The 5,977-nt window shown below is 45.5% G+C and overlaps 1 protein-coding gene across 3 annotated transcripts in view; it reads right to left on the bottom strand.

The window, feature by feature from the left end:
* NBAS (NBAS subunit of NRZ tethering complex) overlaps positions 1-5,977 on the bottom strand; it is a 423,746-nt gene that overhangs the window by 15,808 nt on the left and 401,961 nt on the right. The window lies entirely within an intron of this gene.

The following is a 5,977-nucleotide window of genomic DNA, read 5'->3' as shown; positions in this document are numbered from 1 at the left end:
TATACATACACACACACACACAGGATTTGGTACCCACTTTACTCCTATCACAATAAACGGTGAGCATTGTCACAAGCTATCAGATATTCATCTACAACACTTTTATTTTTTAAGTAAGAGAGTGCATGCACAGAGAGAGAGAGAAACAGAGAGAGAGAGAGAGAACCCCTCCCTTCATACCACAATCCCTTCTCCATTTCTTCTTTTGGGATTTTTACATACACGTACATGGACTTGGAGTGTTTCTCATGCTGCTGGGTTTGGGACTTGAACTGTGTGATCGGCCATGTGGGAATCCAGCTGCCTTAACCACCACCGTGGGCTGGACCTAAGGCATTGCTTTTAACGGCTACACTGTACTAGCTATGGAAACGGTACTATAACGGATCTTCCAAAATCTCAAGAGCCCCAGTTTCCTTGCAAGTAAAATGTAGAATTTTCTGCCTATCTAGCATCTTTGTGCTTTTTTGGGTGTGTGTATAAAAATTAGAGTTAATGAATGTAATTTACAATGCTCCACATATAGTAGAGGATTAGTAAGGACAAAAACTATTTGTTGTTAATATTATTAGCAATATCTAGTTATCATGCACTTAAACAAAGGAAATCAGCAAATAAACTAAAACCTGTTTATAATTCTAACACCAAGGTGAACTGAATGTTGGAAATATTTTAAGATATTCCATTTCCATGAACACTATCTGTGGTGTGAAAAAATGAAATTGTGTTTGGGTCTCCACAGGTGTGTCTGAATTTTGTTCTCAGCCCTTTATTTTACTGGTTGCTCTCATCACCCGAGAACAGGCTTTCATGTAAGGTAACAAATGATAGCTCTTTTTAACAAAAGCATGAAAAAATAAAAAATAAATCTGCGAGCTGTTTTGCCCGGCTGAGCTATGCTTCCGTTGGTGTCCTGACTTCAGCTGAAACAAAGACTGGCACACCTGGACCAGGGCAGGCGATGAGGACGCCCCGCACTCTGAAGCAGGGGTTGTTCTGCAAGAACGAGGGCCACTGCCCAACCTGCTACTCACACAGTAACTGGTCAGAGAAGAAAAGCTCCAGTTTTTGATATTTTCACATTATTATACAGCATAGGTAAAATAAGTATGACACAAAGGTGCCCTCATTTAAAGCGGAGACTGAATTCCTTGGACTTCCACTCACCGTATCGACAGTTAAAGTTCAGTTTCACACAGCACATCTCTGCCGAAAATCAGCAAGGCCTTCGAATTCCAAGTGGAAGCGTGTGCCACGCAAACTTATGTGACAGCGAGTGGCAGGCTGTGCCACGTGACCTTGTGAAACAGTGAGTGGAAGCCTGTGCCACGCGAACTTGCATGACAGTGAGTAGGAGGCTGTGCCACACGGACTTGTGCAACAGCTAGTGGAAGCCTGTGCCACACGAACTTGTGTGACAACAAGTGGGAAGTCATGCCACTCCTGCAACACGGTCGATATCAGTAGGGAGTAGTCTGTAAAGCACCCTTCCCACATGACGAAGTCTGATTTGGAAAAGTGCCATGGGTGCCTTAAAGAACACACGGCACACAGTCGCACCAAGTACCTAAGCCAACGAGAAATGCACGGTTTTCATCTGGGATGCCAAATCCCGCAGAAAACAGTTTGGAGAATGAAGCATACATTCCTACGCAGAACCACTTTGGCCTGGCCAGCCACCTCCTGGCCTGCTTTCTGTGATGACCTTCCCCTCCCCCACTGTCACCCTACTCCCCATATTCTCCTCCTCCTCCCTGGTCACAGCCGCTCTCTCTCCTGCTGCAGAGCTGGGCCCTTCCTGCCAGGAAGGAGGCGGCCAGATCAGCCAGTCCAACCCCATGCCTCAGCCACAGTCCCCACCCGAGCTGGCTAGTGTAACTCAGGTGCACTTTTCATTTTACTTCATTTAAATTTGAATTGCAGTCACCGCACACGGCCACGGCCACCATAGTGGGTGGTGCGGTTCCCGGTGCGGAATCCTCGCACACCTCCAGGCCTTCGCACACGCACGACCTTTGTTCTCTAACTGGTTCCTGTGTGCTCTTTAGGTCTCAGCTTAGGAACTCACAGAAAAAACACACACCCTCTGCAAAAGCACCGTTGAATGTCCAGGTCAGCACTCTTTTTCCGTTCTGTGTTCTAAATGCATCCTACCTCGGATTTTATTTTTATTACTGTAATTATTCATTTGTCTATTGTCTTCCCTTGATGGCAAGAATATTTTTCATTCTCTGTATTCCAAACTTGCTTGGCACATTCCACACTTAGAAATACTTGTATGTGATTCCCTCTTAACACTCACATTCGCTTACTCAGTAAGTTATCGGTAATGGATGAACAAGTATTTCTAAGCAATTGATGCTGTTTAGACTAAGCATATCCCTGAGCTAACTTTAACTTCAATGGCAGTTTTAGGAACAGCCTGTACCTCCCTGGACAATGGCTCAATGGCACCCCGCCAGGTGAGAACGCCAGAAAGGAGGAACACAGTTTGCGGGAGCTGCGGAGGACCTTTCCTCTCTTAGCTTGGGTTACTGCCCAAACAGTTTTTTTTTTTTTTTTTTAAACATTTACTTGCCTATTTCTTTGTGAGACAGAGAGATGCCCTCACCCTCCCACAAAAGGGAGTCTCCATGCCATAATCCACCAGCAGTGTAGCAGACCCAGAGGATGGGCCACGCACACACACCTACTCTGTCTAGGGAAATCCCAGGACATGAACCCAGGACCTTTCCCCTGTGGACCCTATTGCTTACTACATTACTACTGTGGCATCCCCCCAACTCCCTTCCTCTGTCTTTAGTGCTAAATCCTCTACGATGCCTGCTGGGTATTTCCCCTGTGTTGCAAGAGGAGTGTGTTCATTACGAGAGTTACAAAGGGATTTGGGGAACTGCAAGAAAGGTCACATAAGAGAGAACCACACAAAACCTCAATTGATAGTTTCACAGCTTAAACCTGCCAGGTCATGTGGACACAAAACAGGAAGACAGAGCCCTGGAATGAAGAGGATTAGTGAGTCCGGGCTCAGAGTCAGGCCACAACCCTGGGCATTTAGCCTCCCTGGGGGCTGCGGTTTATTGTGATCACTGGAGCATGGTCCCTGTGGCTGAGGGTCATCAGAGAAGCAGGACCAGTCTACCAATAACTCCGCTGTCCTCACTCCACTCTCCTGCTGGCCACATGGGGTTAGCATCAAAAGGCGTGGAAGAACCTGCAGCAGGAACACGGGCACACGGTGTGTAGGACTTAGCGACCCGGGGCCTGCGGGGTTTGTCACATACACTGGTCGCTGTGCAGGAGTGCAGGGCAGCTTGCAGTGCTCACTCTCCAGCAGGTCCGGATGGGTCGATCTCCCACCGCCATCTCCTAAAGCCCTGCAGTCCCTGAACTGCTGGTCTTGCTGCCTCAGGGCAACCAGGAGACTGGCCTCCAGTGGTGCTCCTGCCTGCACCTGGGCCAGCTGGGCATGGGAGCAGCCTAGACTCTCCAAGGGCTCTCGGGTTGGACCAGGCCTGTGGCTCGACCTCCTGAGCCTCAGCTGTGTCTCTCAGCCTGTGACCACTACCCAGCAACGTACCTGCTCTGAGCTGAACGCCACATGCTTGCTACAGTGTTTTAATGTGCACCATCTCCTTACGTTTTCTCCGCAAATCCTCGGAGGAAAGTGCTTTCTTAGCCCCACTAATCAGATAAGGAAAGTGGAGTGTAGAAAGGTTAAATAACTTGAGTGTCATTCGATTCCAAAAATCGAGCTCTTGACATTATCGCAAGTGACTCAGCAGCCATGAGGGAGAACCACCACGTGTGCAGCTGGGGGTTCACGAGGCTCGCTCATTAGCTGGGGCCTGTCTCCCACACCGCAGACTAAGCATCTGTGACTCCGATTTACACTGTGCCTCAGCGAAACCACGGACCCTCAGAGTAGCTGCAAATAGCTACAACTCGGAATGTTATGTCTGTAAATGCCAAGAACTTGTTCTATGCCACTTTCTTATTCTCTATATCCCCCACTGTTGAGAATGCTCATAGATTGCCATGGTTACAAGCTGGAAAAGATTCAGGTTCTTGGGCCTCGTGACCTGTGAGAAACAGTGGTTTTTATAGTGTTGGTAATATTTGTATAAGGAAAACAATTACAGCCGTGAGTAAGCAAAGTCCCACTTGGCTATCAGAAAACGGCATTCCAAAGACCCATGAATAAAAGAAATCTATAAATATAGGAGCTTAGTGGGGGCAGGGATTGGAAAATGGGGATTAAAAAAAATGACTCTGTTTACATTCCCTGTCATAAACAATTAGGCACACACATCTCATCAACCAGGGAGTAGGGCCACCAAAGTTACTGGATTAAAAAAAAATAATAATGGACAGGACCAGTAGATGGCATAATGGTTCCATTGCTGGACTCCCACGTAGTCCATTATGGTTCAAGTCCTGGACCTGGCAGCTTAAAACTCACACCGAGCACACGTGCGTGCATGCCCACAATCCCAAGAGAAAAATAGAGAAGAGATTGCTGACAAGCACACATGTCCTATAGCAAAAATCTCTCTTAAAAAAAAAGCTGCAAATAATTTTTACCACAACAGATAATTAAAATACTATGAGAACTGAAATTAAATTATGCAACTTCCAAATGTGGTAAAATATATTTAATGAAACATTCCCACTTTGCAATAATAATGTTCCTTCTTTTGTAAGATTTTAATTCACATTTGAGCAAATTTAGCATCAATAAAAATAGTACCTACCATGTGCAAACTTCTAACCATAATGTGCTAAGAAAAAGTTTTACAAATGTGCCTAATTAAGAGAGAGAACTGAGGCAGCAAAAGAAAAATGTAAGAAAGTCACTGACAACAAAATTCCTGGAATATTATCTTCCATGTCACCAAATTAGAACAGAGGAGTGAGGATAACCTACTCTGAAACGAAGTTTAACCTAGTGTCTCTCCCCTCACCCCCGCGTGAGTTATCAATTTATGAAAAGTAGTGAATGACATGCTTTGGAGCACCAGGACCCAGACAGCCTTGGCTTCTCCTTGCAGACCTAGAGACCTCGCGGGACAGACAGAGCTAAAGTTCCTTCTACTTTATGCAGTCCAGTCCTAGTTCACATACTAGAAAACAAAGATGCCAAGTTTGGTGGTTTTCTCATGGCCACAGACCACGTTGCAGCCTGGTCTTGAACAGGAACAGCACAACTGCTGGGTCTCCTTACACTCTGCTATGAAGGGTATTCCCAGCCCTAAGGAGGAGGAGAGGCAAGTCCAACCCCTTCCTGTGGTGTGGTGTGGTGTGGTATGAGGAGGACTATCAGATTATTAACTCAGGTGTTGTGCTCTGGCTTCTGATGTTCTAAAAATATTTAGGAATCACTCACCAATGATTCTGAGATCAATCGGGACCACTATAAATAAACTTCCTGTATTTCTATTTGTCACAGTACTTCAACCTGGCTGCAGAAGCTTATCAGGGAGCTGAATCATCCCAGGTACTTAGCTTCTCACTTAACTATCTAGTCGTATTTTTCCACGGGAAACAGAGAATACAACCTGTTACATATTAGGCAATAAAAGGAACATAGTTCCTCTTTGTGTACTAGAAGGTTTGCCTAAAATTTAGATGCAAAGCTGACACGGCTTACTGTACTATCGGTACTCAGATGTATCTATCACCTGTTCCCAGGTGACTAAGGGATAACGCATATACCTGTTACTGAACCTTGATTAGTTAGTCAGTGGGATGGTATCAGGGTAAAGATGCGGTGGCCATGTCATTAGGCAACTTACATTCCTTGCCATAGAAAGTTACAGTAAAACCAATCCAATGAAGATATTTTTAAAAACAAATAAGCTTCTCTAGGCAATGACAGAGATCCTAACATTATTAACATCACACCTATTAACAAAACCTGGATAAACTAGCTGCTAGATTCTATAGGCCATTCTTTTTTTTCGGGGGGGGGGGGGCG

This window comes from Tupaia chinensis, unplaced genomic scaffold (assembly GCF_000334495.1).
Source record: "Tupaia chinensis unplaced genomic scaffold, TupChi_1.0 Scaffold000045_1, whole genome shotgun sequence".
NCBI lineage: Eukaryota > Metazoa > Chordata > Mammalia > Scandentia > Tupaiidae > Tupaia > Tupaia belangeri.
The sequence above is the reverse complement of the archived record's forward strand: the minus strand, read 5'-3'. Positions and strand labels throughout refer to the sequence as shown.